Genomic DNA, 14,246 nt, shown 5'->3' with positions numbered 1-14,246 from the left:
CTCACCTCGTCCTTCTCTAACCCCTCGCTCTCCTCACCTCGTCCTCACCCATCACCTCGTCCTCCTCAACCCTCGTTCTCACCCCTCGCCTCCTCCTCACCCCTCGCCTCGTCCTCCTCACCCCTCGTCCTCCTCACCTCTCGTCCTCCTCACCCCTCACCTCGTCCTTCTCATCCCTCAGCTCGTATTCCTCACCCCTCACCTCGCCCTCACTTCGTCCTCCTCACCCCTCACCTCGTCCTTCTCATCCCTCAGCTCGTATTCCTCACCCCTCACCTCGCCCTCACTTCGTCCTCCTCACCCCTCACCTCGTCCTCGCCTCGTCATATTTACCTCTTAGCTGATCCTCCTCACCCTCACCTTGTCCTTCTCTAACCCCTCGCTCTCCTCACCTCGTCCTCACCCATCACCTCGTCCTCCTCAACCCTCGTTCTCACCCCTCGCCTCCTCCTCACCCCTCGCCTTGTCCTCCTCACCCCTCGTCCTCCTCACCCCTCACCTCGTCCTTCTCATGCCTCAGCTCGTATTCCTCACCCCTCACCTCGCCCTCACTTCGTCCTCGTCACCCCTCACCTCGTCCTCGCCTCGTCATCTTTACCTCTTAGCTCATCCTCCTCACCCTCACCTCGTCCTTCTCTAACCCCTCGCTCTCCTCACCTCGTCCTCACCCATCACCTCGTCCTCACCCATCACCTCGTCCTCCTCACCCATCGCCTCGTCCTCCTCACCCATCGCCTCGTCCTCCTCAACCCTCGTTCTCACCCCTCGCCTCCTCACCCCTCGCCTCGTCCTCCTCACCCCTCGTCCTCCTCACCCCTCGTTCTCCTCACCCCTCGCCTCGTACTCACCCCTCACTTCGTCCTCCTCACCCCTCACCTCGTCCTCGCCTCGTCCTCACCCCTTGCCTCGTCATCTTTACCCCTCAGCTCATCCTCCTCACCCTCACCTCGTCCTCCTCACCCCTCACCTCGTCCTCCTCAGCTCGTCCTCTTCACCCCTCGTCCTCCTCACCCCTCACCTCGTCCTCCTCACCCCTCAGCTCGTCTTCCTCACCTCGTCCTCACCCCTCACGTCGTCCGCTTGACCTTTCACCTCGTCCACACCCCTCACCTCATCCTCACCCATCACCTCGTCTTCCTCACCCCTCACCTCATCCGCTTTACCCCTCAGCTCATCCTCCTCACCCCTCGTCCTCCTCACCCCGCGTCCTCCTCACCCCTCAGCTCGTCTTCCTCACCCCTCACCTCGTCCTCCTCACCCCTCGACTCGTCCTTCTCACCCCTCATCCTCCTCACCCCTCGTCCTTCTCACCCCTCGCCTCATCTTTCTCACCCATCATCCTCCTCACCCCTCGTCTGCCTCACCTTTTACCTCGTCCTCCTCACCCCTCGACTCGTCCTTCTCACCCCTCATCCTCCTCACCCCTCGTCCTCCTCACCCCTCGCCTCATCTTTCTCACCCATCGTCTCGTCCTCCTCACCCCTCGTCTGCCTCACGTTTTACCTCGTCCTCCTCACCCCTCGACTCATCCTCACCCCTCACCTCGTCCACCTCACCCGTCGTCCTCAACCCTCACCTCGTTCTCACCCCTCGCCTCTCGTTCTACTCACCTCGTCGTTACCCCTCACCTCGTTCTCACCTCATCCTCACACGGCTACCTGCACTCTATGTAGTAAACGTGAATAATTGACTATAATTCAGATTGTTATTAACTTTATTACATGTTTTGTCACGAATCAAACATCACCTCCTCCTCACCCATCGCCTCGTCCTCCTCACCCATCGCCTCGTCCTCCTCAACCCTCTTTCTCACCCCTCGCCTCCTCACCCCTCGCCTCGTCCTCCTCACCCCTCGTTCTCCTCACCCCTCGCCTCGTACTCACCCCTCACTTCGTCCTCCTCACCCCTCACCTCGTCCTCGCCTCGTCCTCACCCCTTGCCTCGTCATCTTTACCCCTCAGCTCATCCTCCTCACCCTCACCTCGTCCTCCTCACCCCTCACCTCGTCCTCCTCAGCTCGTCCTCTTCACCCCTCGTCCTCCTCACCTCGTCCTCCTCACCCCTCAGCTCGTCTTCCTCACCTTGTCCTCACCCCTCACGTCGTCCGCTTGACCTTTCACCTCGTCCACACCCCTCACCTCATCCTCACCCATCACTTCGTCTTCCTCACCCCTCACCTCGTCCTCCTCACCCCTCGACTCGTCCTTCTCACCCCTCATCCTCCTCACCCCTCGGTCTCCTCACCCCTCGGTCTCCTCACCCCTCGCTCTCTTCACCCCTCGCTCTCTTCACCCCTCGCTCTCCTCAACCCTCGTCCTCACCTCGTTTTTCTTCTCACCCCCCGTCCTCACCCCTCGCTCTCCTCAGCCCTCGCCTCGTCCTCCTCACCCACACACCTCGTTCTTCTTACGTCTCACCCCCCGTCCTCCTCACTTCTCATCCTCCTCACCCCTCGCTCGTCCACCGCACCCTGCTCCTCATCCTCCTCACCCCTCACCTCGTCCTCCTTACCCCTCACGTCGTCCGCTTGACCCCTCACCTCGTCCTCTTGACCCCTCACCTCGTCCTCTTGACCCCTCACCTCGTTCTCACCCCTCACCTCGTCCACCTCACTTGTCCTCAATCCTCACCTCGTTCTCACCCCTCACCTCGTTCTCACCCCCACAGCTCGTTCTTCTTACTCCTCACCCCTCACTCTCCTCACCCCTCGTCCTCTTCACTCTCGTCATCGTCACCTCTCGTCCTCCTCACCCCTCACCCATCGTCCTCCTCACCCCTCGTCCGCCTCACCTTTCACCTCGTCCTCCTCACCCCTCGACTCGTCCTCACCTCTCACCTCAGCTCGTCCTCCTCACCCGTCGTCGTCCTCACCCCTCACCTCTCCCTCGCCTCGTCCTCCTCACCCTTAGCTCGTCCTCACTCCTCGTCCTCCCCTCCCCTCGCTGTCCTCACCATTTGCCTCGTCCTCCTCACCCCACACCTCGTTCTTCTTACCCCTCATCTTGTCCTCCTCACCACTCGACTCGTCCTACTCACTCCTCACCTCATCCTACTCACCCCTCGTCCTCCTCACCCATTGTCCTCCTCACCCATTGTCCTCCTCACCGCTCGTTCTCCTCACCCCTCAGCTCGTCTTCCTCACCCCTCACCTCGTCCACCCCACCCCGCGCCTCGTCATCCTCACGCCTCGCCCGCCTCACACCTCACCTCGTCCTTCTCACCCACACCGCGTTCTTCTTACCCCTCACCTCTTCCTCCTCACCGCTCGACTCGTCCTCCGCACCCCTCACCTCCTCACCTCCTCACCCCTCGTCCTCCTCACCCCTCATTCTCCTCACCCCTCGCTTTCCTCACCCCTCACCTCCTCACCTCCTCACCCCTCGTCCTCCTCACCCCTCATTCTCCTCACCCCTCGCTCTCCTCACCCCTCGTCCTCCTCACCCCTCGCTCTCCTCACCGCTCGCTCTCTTCACCCCTCGCTCTCCTCAAACCTCGTCCTCACCCCCACACCTCGTTTTTCTTCTCACCCCCCGTCCTCATCCCTCGCTCGTCCACCGCACCCTGCTCCTCACCTCCTCACCCCTCGTCCTCCTCACCCCTCGCTGTCCTCACCCCTTGCGCTCCTCACGCCTCGCTCTCCTCAGCCCTCGCCTCGTCCTCCTCACCCCTCGTCCTCCTCACCCCCACACCTCGTTCTTCTTACTTCTCACCCCCCGTCCTCCTCACTTCTCGTTCTCCTCACCCCTCGCTCGTCCACCGCACCCTGCTCCTCATCCTCACCTCGTCCTTCTCTAACCCCTCGCTCTCCTCACCTCGTCCTCACCCATCACCTCGTCCTCCTCACCCATCGCCTCGTCCTCCTCACCCATCGCCTCGTCCTCCTCAACCCTCAGCTCGTATTCCTCACCCCTCACCTCGCCCTCACTTCGTCCTCCTCACCCCTCACCTCGTCCTCGCCTCGTCATCTTTACCCCTCAGCTCATCCTCCTCACCCTCACCTCGTCCTTCTCTAACCCCTCGCTCTCCTCACCTCGTCCTCACCCATCACCTCGTCCTCCTCAACCCTCGTTCTCACCCCTCGCCTCCTCCTCACCCCTCGCCTCGTCCTCCTCACCCCTCGTCCTCCTCACCCCTCACCTCGTCCTTCTCATCCCTCAGCTCGTATTCCTCACCCCTCACCTCGCCCTCACTTCGTCCTCCTCACCCCTCACCTCGTCCTTCTCATCCCTCAGCTCGTATTCCTCACCCCTCACCTCGCCCTCACTTCGTCCTCCTCACCCCTCACCTCGTCCTCGCCTCGTCATATTTACCTCTTAGCTCATCCTCCTCACCCTCACCTCGTCCTTCTCTAACCCCTCGCTCTCCTCACCTCGTCCTCACCCATCACCTCGTCCTCCTCAACCCTCGTTCTCACCCCTCGCCTCCTCCTCACCCCTCGCCTTGTCCTCCTCACCCCTCGTCCTCCTCACCCCTCACCTCGTCCTTCTCATCCCTCAGCTCGTATTCCTCACCCCTCACCTCGCCCTCACTTCGTCCTCCTCACCCCTCACCTCGTCCTCGCCTCGTCATCTTTACCCCTTAGCTCATCCTCCTCACCCTCACCTCGTCCTTCTCTAACCCCTCGCTCTCCTCACCTCGTCCTCACCCATCACCTCGTCCTCACCCATCACCTCGTCCTCCTCACCCATCGCCTCGTCCCCCTCACCCATCGCCTCATCCTCCTCAACCCTCGTTCTCACCCCTCGCCTCCTCACCCCTCGCCTCGTCCTCCTCACCCCTCGTTCTCCTCACCCCTCGTCCTCCTCACCCCTCGTTCTCCTCACCCCTCGCCTCGTACTCACCCCTCACTTCGTCCTCCTCACCCCTCACCTCGTCCTCGCCTCGTCCTCACCCCTTGCCTCGTCATCTTTACCCCTTAGCTCATCCTCCTCACCCTCACCTCGTCCTCCTCACCCCTCACCTCGTCCTCCTCAGCTCGTCCTCTTCACCCCTCGTCCTCCTCACCTCGTCCTCCTCACCCCTCAGCTCGTCTTCCTCACCTCGTCCTCACCCCTCACGTCGTCCGCTTGACCTTTCACCTCGTCCACACCCCTCACCTCATCCTCACCCATCACCTCGTCTTCCTCACCCCTCACCTCATCCGCTTTACCCCTCAGCTCGTCCTCCTCACCCCGCGTCCTCCTCACCCCTCAGCTCGTCTTCCTCACCCCTCGACTCGTCCTTCTCACCCCTCATCCTCCTCACCCCTCGTCCTTCTCACCCCTCGTCCTCCTCACCCCTCGCCTCATCTTTCTCACCCATCGTCCTCCTCACCCCTCGTCTGCCTCACCTTTTACCTCGTCCTCCTCACCCCTCGACTCGTCCTTCTCACCCCTCATCCTCCTCACCCCTCGTCCTCCTCACCCCTCGCCTCATCTTTCTCACCCATCGTCCTCCTCACCCCTCGTCTGCCTCACGTTTTACCTCGTCCTCCTCACCCCTCGACTCATCCTCACCCCTCACCTCGTCCACCTCACCCGTCGTCCTCAACCCTCACCTCGTTCTCACCCCTCGCGTCTCGTTCTACTCACCTCGTCGTTACCCCTCACCTCGTTCTCACCTCATCCTCACACGGCTACCTGCACTCTATGTAGTAAACGTGAATAATTGACTATAATTCAGATTGTTATTAACTTTATTACATGTTTTGTCACGAATCAAACATCACCTCCTCCTCACCCATCGCCTCGTCCTCCTCACCCATCGCCTCGTCCTCCTCAACCCTCTTTCTCACCCCTCGCCTCCTCACCCCTCGCCTCGTCCTCCTCACCCCTCGTTCTCCTCACCCCTCGCCTCGTACTCACCCCTCACTTCGTCCTCCTCACCCCTCACCTCGTCCTCGCCTCGTCCTCACCCCTTGCCTCATCATCTTTACCCCTCAGCTCATCCTCCTCACCCTCACCTCGTCCTCCTCACCCCTCACCTCGTCCTCCTCAGCTCGTCCTCTTCACCCCTCGTCCTCCTCACCTCGTCCTCCTCACCCCTCACCTCGTCTTCCTCACCTCGTCCTCACCCCTCACGTCGTCCGCTTGACCTTTCACCTCGTCCACACCCCTCACCTCATCCTCACCCATCACTTCGTCTTCCTCACCCCTCACCTCGTCCTCCTCACCCCTCACCTCACCCTCCTCACCCCTCGTCGTCCTCACCCCTCGTCCTCCTCACACATCGTCCTCCTCACACATCGTCCTCCTCACCGCTCGTTCTCCTCACCCCTCGTTCTCCTCACCCCTCACCTCACCTCGTCCACCGCACCCCGCGCCTCGTCATCCTCACGCCTCGCCCACCTCACCCCTCACCTCGTCCTTCTCACCCACACCGCGTTCTTCTTACCCCTCACCTCTTCCTACTCACCCCTCGACTCGTCCTTCGCACCCCTCACCTCCTTACCTCTCGTCCTCCTCACCCCTCGTCCTCCTCACCCTCGTCCTCCTCACCCCTCGGTCTCCTCACCCCTCGGTCTCCTCACCCCTCGTCTTCCTCACCCCTCGCTCTCTTCACCCCTCGCTCTCTTCACCCCTCGCTCTCCTCAACCCTCGTCCTCACCTCGTTTTTCTTCTCACCCCCCGTCCTCACCCCTCGCTCTCCTCAGCCCTCGCCTCGTCCTCCTCACCCACACACCTCATTCTTCTTACGTCTCACCCCCCGTCCTCCTCACTTCTCATCCTCCTCACCCCTCGCTCGTCCACCGCACCCTGCTCCTCATCCTCCTCACCCCTCACCTCGTCCTCCTTACCCCTCACGTCGTCCGCTTGACCCCTCACCTCGTCCTCTTGACCCCTCACCTCGTCCTCTTGACCCCTCACCTCGTTCTCACCCCTCACCTCGTCCACCTCACTTGTCCTCAATCCTCACCTCGTTCTCACCCCTCACCTCATTCTCACCCCCACAGCTCGTTCTTCTTACTCCTCACCCCTCACTCTCCTCACCCCTCGTCCTCTTCACTCTCGTCATCGTCACCTCTCGTCCTCCTCACCCCTCACCCATCGTCCTCCTCACCCCTCGTCCGCCTCACCTTTCACCTCGTCCTCCTCACCCCTCGACTCGTCCTCACCTCTCACCTCAGCTCGTCCTCCTCACCCGTCGTCGTTCTCACCCCTCACCTCTCCCTCGCCTCGTCCTCCTCACCCTTAGCTCGTCCTCACTCCTCGTCCTCCCCTCCCCTCGCTGTCCTCACCATTTGCCTCGTCCTCCTCACCCCACACCTCGTTCTTCTTACCCCTCATCTTGTCCTCCTCACCACTCGACTCGTCCTACTCACTCCTCACCTCATCCTACTCACCCCTCGTCCTCCTCACCCATTGTCCTCCTCACCCATTGTCCTCCTCACCGCTCGTTCTCCTCACCCCTCAGCTCGTCTTCCTCACCCCTCACCTCGTCCACCCCACCCCGCGCCTCGTCATCCTCACGCCTCGCCCGCCTCACCCCTCACCTCGTCCTTCTCACCCACACCGCGTTCTTCTTACCCCTCACCTCTTCCTCCTCACCGCTCGACTCGTCCTCCGCACCCCTCACCTCCTCACCCCTCACCTCCTCACCCCTCGTCCTCCTCACCCCTCATTCTCCTCACCCCTCGCTCTCCTCACCCCTCGTCCTCCTCACCCCTCGCTCTCCTCACCGCTCGCTCTCTTCACCCCTCGCTCTCCTCAAACCTCGTCCTCACCCCCACACCTCGTTTTTCTTCTCACCCCCCGTCCTCATCCCTCGCTCGTCCACCGCACCCTGCTCCTCACCTCCTCACCCCTCGTCCTCCTCACCCCTCGCGCTCCTCACGCCTCGCTCTCCTCAGCCCTCGCCTCGTCCTCCTCACCCCTCGTCCTCCTCACCCCCACACCTCGTTCTTCTTACTTCTCACCACCCGTCCTCCTCACTTCTCGTTCTCCTCACCCCTCGCTCGTCCACCGCACCCTGCTCCTCATCCTCACCTCGTCCTTCTCTAACCCCTCGCTCTCCTCACCTCGTCCTCACCTATCACCTCGTCCTCCTCACCCATCGCCTCGTCCTCCTCACCCATCGCCTCGTCCTCCTCAACCCTCAGCTCGTATTCCTCACCCCTCACCTCGCCCTCACTTCGTCCTCCTCACCCCTCACCTCGTCCTCGCCTCGTCATCTTTACCCCTCAGCTCATCCTCCTCACCCTCACCTCGTCCTTCTCTAACCCCTCGCTCTCCTCACCTCGTCCTCACCCATCACCTCGTCCTCCTCAACCCTCGTTCTCACCCCTCGCCTCCTCCTCACCCCTCGCCTCGTCCTCCTCACCCCTCGTCCTCCTCACCCCTCACCTCGTCCTTCTCATCCCTCAGCTCGTATTCCTCACCCCTCACCTCGCCCTCACTTCGTCCTCCTCACCCTCACCTCGTCCTTCTCTAACCCCTCGCTCTCCTCACCTCGTCCTCACCCATCACCTCGTCCTCCTCAACCCTCGTTCTCACCCCTCGCCTCCTCCTCACCCCTCGCCTTGTCCTCCTCACCCCTCGTCCTCCTCACCCCTCACCTCGTCCTTCTCATCCCTCAGCTCGTATTCCTCACCCCTCACCTCGCCCTCACTTCGTCCTCCTCACCCCTCACCTCGTCCTCGCCTCGTCATCTTTACCCCTTAGCTCATCCTCCTCACCCTCACCTCGTCCTTCTCTAACCCCTCGCTCTCCTCACCTCGTCCTCACCCATCACCTCGTCCTCCTCACCCATCGCCTCGTCCTCCTCACCCATCGCCTCGTCCTCCTCAACCCTCGTTCTCACCCCTCGCCTCCTCACCCCTCGCCTCGTCCTCCTCACCCCTCGTTCTACTCACCCCTCGCCTCGTACTCACCCCTCACTTCGTCCTCCTCACCCCTCACCTCGTCCTCGCCTCGTCCTCACCCCTTGCCTCGTCATCTTTACCCCTCAGCTCATCCTCCTCACCCTCACCTCGTCCTCCTCACCCCTCACCTCGTTCTCCTCAGCTCGTCCTCTTCACCCCTCGTCCTCCTCACCTCGTCCTCCTCACCCCTCAGCTCGTCTTCCTCACCTCGTCCTCACCCCTCACGTCGTCCGCTTGACCTTTCACCTCGTCCACACCCCTCACCTCATCCTCACCCATCACTTCGTCTTCCTCACCCCTCACCTCGTCCTCCTCACCCCTCGACTCGTCCTTCTCACCCCTCATCCTCCTCACCCCTCGGTCTCCTCACCCCTCGGTCTCCTCACCCCTCGCTCTCTTCACCCCTCGCTCTCTTCACCCCTCGCTCTCCTCAACCCTCGTCCTCACCTCGTTTTTCTTCTCACCCCCCGTCCTCACCCCTCGCTCTCCTCAGCCCTCGCCTCGTCCTCCTCACCCACACACCTCGTTCTTCTTACGTCTCACCCCCCGTCCTCCTCACTTCTCATCCTCCTCACCCCTCGCTCGTCCACCGCACCCTGCTCCTCATCCTCCTCACCCCTCACCTCGTCCTCCTTACCCCTCAGGTCGTCCGCTTGACCCCTCACCTCGTCCTCTTGACCCCTCACCTCGTCCTCTTGACCCCTCACCTCGTTCTCACCCCTCACCTCGTCCACCTCACTTGTCCTCAATCCTCACCTCGTTCTCACCCCTCACCTCGTTCTCACCCCCACAGCTCGTTCTTCTTACTCCTCACCCCTCACTCTCCTCACCCCTAGTCCTCTTCACTCTCGTCATCGTCACCTCTCGTCCTCCTCACCCCTCACCCATCGTCCTCCTCACCCCTCGTCCGCCTCACCTTTCACCTCGTCCTCCTCACCCCTCGACTCGTCCTCACCTCTCACCTCAGCTCGTCCTCCTCACCCGTCGTCATCCTCACCCCTCACCTCTCCCTCGCCTCGTCCTCCTCACCCTTAGCTCGTCCTCACTCCTCGTCCTCCCCTCCCCTCGCTGTCCTCACCATTTGCCTCGTCCTCCTCACCCCACACCTCGTTCTTCTTACCCCTCATCTTGTCCTCCTCACCACTCGACTCGTCCTACTCACTCCTCACCTCATCCTACTCACCCCTCGTCCTCCTCACCCATTGTCCTCCTCACCCATTGTCCTCCTCACCGCTCGTTCTCCTCACCCCTCAGCTCGTCTTCCTCACCCCTCACCTCGTCCACCCCACCCCGCGCCTCGTCATCCTCACGCCTCGCCCGCCTCACACCTCACCTCGTCCTTCTCACCCACACCGCGTTCTTCTTACCCCTCACCTCTTCCTCCTCACCGCTCGACTCGTCCTCCGTACCCCTCACCTCCTCACCTCCTCACCCCTCGTCCTCCTCACCCCTCATTCTCCTCACCCCTCGCTTTCCTCACCCCTCACCTCCTCACCCCTCACCTCCTCACCCCTCGTCCTCCTCACCCCTCGCTCTCCTCACCCCTCGTCCTCCTCACCCCTCGCTCTCCTCACCGCTCGCTCTCTTCACCCCTCGCTCTCCTCAAACCTCGTCCTCACCCCCACACCTCGTTTTTCTTCTCACCCCCCGTCCTCATCCCTCGCTCGTCCACCGCACCCTGCTCCTCACCTCCTCACCCCTCGTCCTCCTCACCCCTCGCGCTCCTCACGCCTCGCTCTCCTCAGCCCTCGCCTCGTCCTCCTCACCCCTCGTTCTCCTCACCCCCACACCTCGTTCTTCTTACTTCTCACCCCCCGTCCTCCTCACTTCTCGTTCTCCTCACCCCTCGCTCGTCCACCGCACCCTGCTCCTCATCCTCACCTCGTCCTTCTCTAACCCCTCGCTCTCCTCACCTCGTCCTCACCCATGACCTCGTCCTCCTCACCCATCGCCTCGTCCTCCTCACCCATCGCCTCGTCCTCCTCAACCCTCAGCTCGTATTCCTCACCCCTCACCTCGCCCTCACTTCGTCCTCCTCACCCCTCACCTCGTCCTCGCCTCGTCATCTTTACCCCTCAGCTCATCCTCCTCACCCTCACCTCGTCCTTCTCTAACCCCTCGCTCTCCTCACCTCGTCCTCACCCATCACCTCGTCCTCCTCAACCCTCGTTCTCACCCCTCGCCTCCTCCTCACCCTTCGCCTCGTCCTCCTCACCCCTCGTCCTCACCCCTCACCTCGTCCTTCTCATCCCTCAGCTCGTATTCCTCACCCCTCACCTCGCCCTCACTTCGTCCTCCTCACCCCTCACCTCGTCCTTCTCATCCCTCAGCTCGTATTCCTCACCCCTCACCTCGCCCTCACTTCGTCCTCCTCACCCCTCACCTCGTCCTCGCCTCGTCATATTTACCTCTTAGCTGATCCTCCTCACCCTCACCTCGTCCTTCTCTAACCCCTCGCTCTCCTCACCTCGTCCTCACCCATCACCTCGTCCTCCTCAACCCTCGTTCTCACCCCTCGCCTCCTCCTCACCCCTCGCCTTGTCCTCCTCACCCCTCGTCCTCCTCACCCCTCACCTCGTCCTTCTCATCCCTCAGCTCGTATTCCTCACCCCTCACCTCGCCCTCACTTCGTCCTCCTCACCCCTCACCTCGTCCTCGCCTCGTCATCTTTACCCCTTAGCTCATCCTCCTCACCCTCACCTCGTCCTTCTCTAACCCCTCGCTCTCCTCACCTCGTCCTCACCCATCACCTCGTCCTCCTCACCCATCGCCTCGTCCTCCTCACCCATCGCCTCGTCCTCCTCAACCCTCGTTCTCACCCCTCGCCTCCTCACCCCTCGCCTCGTCCTCCTCACCCCTCGTTCTCCTCACCCCTCGCCTCGTACTCACCCCTCACTTCGTCCTCCTCACCCCTCACCTCGTCCTCGCCTCGTCCTCACCCCTTGCCTCGTCATCTTTACCCCTCAGCTCATCCTCCTCACCCTCACCTCGTCCTCCTCACCCCTCACCTCGTCCTCCTCAGCTCGTCCTCTTCACCCCTCGTCCTCCTCACCTCGTCCTCACCCCTCAACTCGTCTTCCTCACCTCGTCCTCACCCCTCACGTCGTCCGCTTGACCTTTCACCTCGTCCACACCCCTCACCTCATCCTCACCCATCACTTCGTCTTCCTCACCCCTCACTTCGTCCTTTTCACCCCTCGACTCGTCCTCCTCACCCCTCATCCTCCTCACCCTTCGGTCTCCTCACCCCTCGGTCTCCTCACCCCTCGCTCTCTTCACCCCTCGCTCTCTTCACTCCTCGCTCTCCTCAACCCTCGTCCTCACCTCGTTTTTCTTCTCACCCCCCGTCCTCACCCCTCGCTCTCCTCAGCCCTCGCCTCGTCCTCCTCACCCACACACCTCGTTCTTCTTACGTCTCACCCCCCGTCCTCCTCACTTCTCATCCTCCTCACCCCTCGCTCGTCCACCGCACCCTGCTCCTCATCCTCCTCACCCCTCACCTCGTCCTCCTTACCCCTCACGTCGTCCGCTTGACCCCTCACCTCGTCCTCTTGACCCCTCACCTCGTCCTCTTGACCCCTCACCTCGTTCTCACCCCTCACCTCGTCCACCTCACTTGTCCTCAATCCTCACCTCGTTCTCACCCCTCACCTCGTTCTCACCCCCACAGCTCGTTCTTCTTACTCCTCACCCCTCACTCTCCTCACCCCTCGTCCTCTTCACTCTCGTCATCGTCACCTCTCGTCCTCCTCACCCCTCACCCATCGTCCTCCTCACCCCTCGTCCGCCTCACCTTTCACCTCGTCCTCCTCACCCCTCGACTCGTCCTCACCTCTCACCTCAGCTCGTCCTCCTCACCCGTCGTCATCCTCACCCCTCACCTCTCCCTCGCCTCGTCCTCCTCACCCTTAGCTCGTCCTCACTCCTCGTCCTCCCCTCCCCTCGCTGTCCTCACCATTTGCCTCGTCCTCCTCACCCCACACCTCGTTCTTCTTACCCCTCATCTTGTCCTCCTCACCACTCGACTCGTCCTACTCACTCCTCACCTCATCCTACTCACCCCTCGTCCTCCTCACCCATTGTCCTCCTCACCCATTGTCCTCCTCACCGCTCGTTCTCCTCACCCCTCAGCTCGTCTTCCTCACCCCTCACCTCGTCCACCCCACCCCGCGCCTCGTCATCCTCACGCCTCGCCCGCCTCACACCTCACCTCGTCCTTCTCACCCACACCGCGTTCTTCTTACCCCTCACCTCTTCCTCCTCACCGCTCGACTCGTCCTCCGTACCCCTCACCTCCTCACCTCCTCACCCCTCGTCCTCCTCACCCCTCATTCTCCTCACCCCTCGCTTTCCTCACCCCTCACCTCCTCACCCCTCACCTCCTCACCCCTCGTCCTCCTCACCCCTCGCTCTCCTCACCCCTCGTCCTCCTCACCCCTCGCTCTCCTCACCGCTCGCTCTCTTCACCCCTCGCTCTCCTCAAACCTCGTCCTCACCCCCACACCTCGTTTTTCTTCTCACCCCCCGTCCTCATCCCTCGCTCGTCCACCGCACCCTGCTCCTCACCTCCTCACCCCTCGTCCTCCTCACCCCTCGCGCTCCTCACGCCTCGCTCTCCTCAGCCCTCGCCTCGTCCTCCTCACCCCTCGTTCTCCTCACCCCCACACCTCGTTCTTCTTACTTCTCACCCCCCGTCCTCCTCACTTCTCGTTCTCCTCACCCCTCGCTCGTCCACCGCACCCTGCTCCTCATCCTCACCTCGTCCTTCTCTAACCCCTCGCTCTCCTCACCTCGTCCTCACCCATGACCTCGTCCTCCTCACCCATCGCCTCGTCCTCCTCACCCATCGCCTCGTCCTCCTCAACCCTCAGCTCGTATTCCTCACCCCTCACCTCGCCCTCACTTCGTCCTCCTCACCCCTCACCTCGTCCTCGCCTCGTCATCTTTACCCCTCAGCTCATCCTCCTCACCCTCACCTCGTCCTTCTCTAACCCCTCGCTCTCCTCACCTCGTCCTCACCCATCACCTCGTCCTCCTCAACCCTCGTTCTCACCCCTCGCCTCCTCCTCACCCTTCGCCTCGTCCTCCTCACCCCTCGTCCTCACCCCTCACCTCGTCCTTCTCATCCCTCAGCTCGTATTCCTCACCCCTCACCTCGCCCTCACTTCGTCCTCCTCACCCCTCACCTCGTCCTTCTCATCCCTCAGCTCGTATTCCTCACCCCTCACCTCGCCCTCACTTCGTCCTCCTCACCCCTCACCTCGTCCTCGCCTCGTCATATTTACCTCTTAGCTGATCCTCCTCACCCTCACCTCGTCCTTCTCTAACCCCTCGCTCTCCTCACCTCGTCCTCACCCATCACCTCGTCCTCCTCAACCCTCGTTCTCACCCCTCGCCTCCTCCTCAC

The sequence above is a fragment of the Petromyzon marinus genome, chromosome 14, assembly GCF_048934315.1.
Source record: "Petromyzon marinus isolate PM22_M1 ecotype Great Lakes invasive population chromosome 14, UKy_Petmar_22M1.pri1.0, whole genome shotgun sequence".
Lineage (NCBI taxonomy): Eukaryota > Metazoa > Chordata > Hyperoartia > Petromyzontiformes > Petromyzontidae > Petromyzon > Petromyzon marinus.
The sequence above is the reverse complement of the archived record's forward strand: the minus strand, read 5'-3'. Positions refer to the sequence as shown.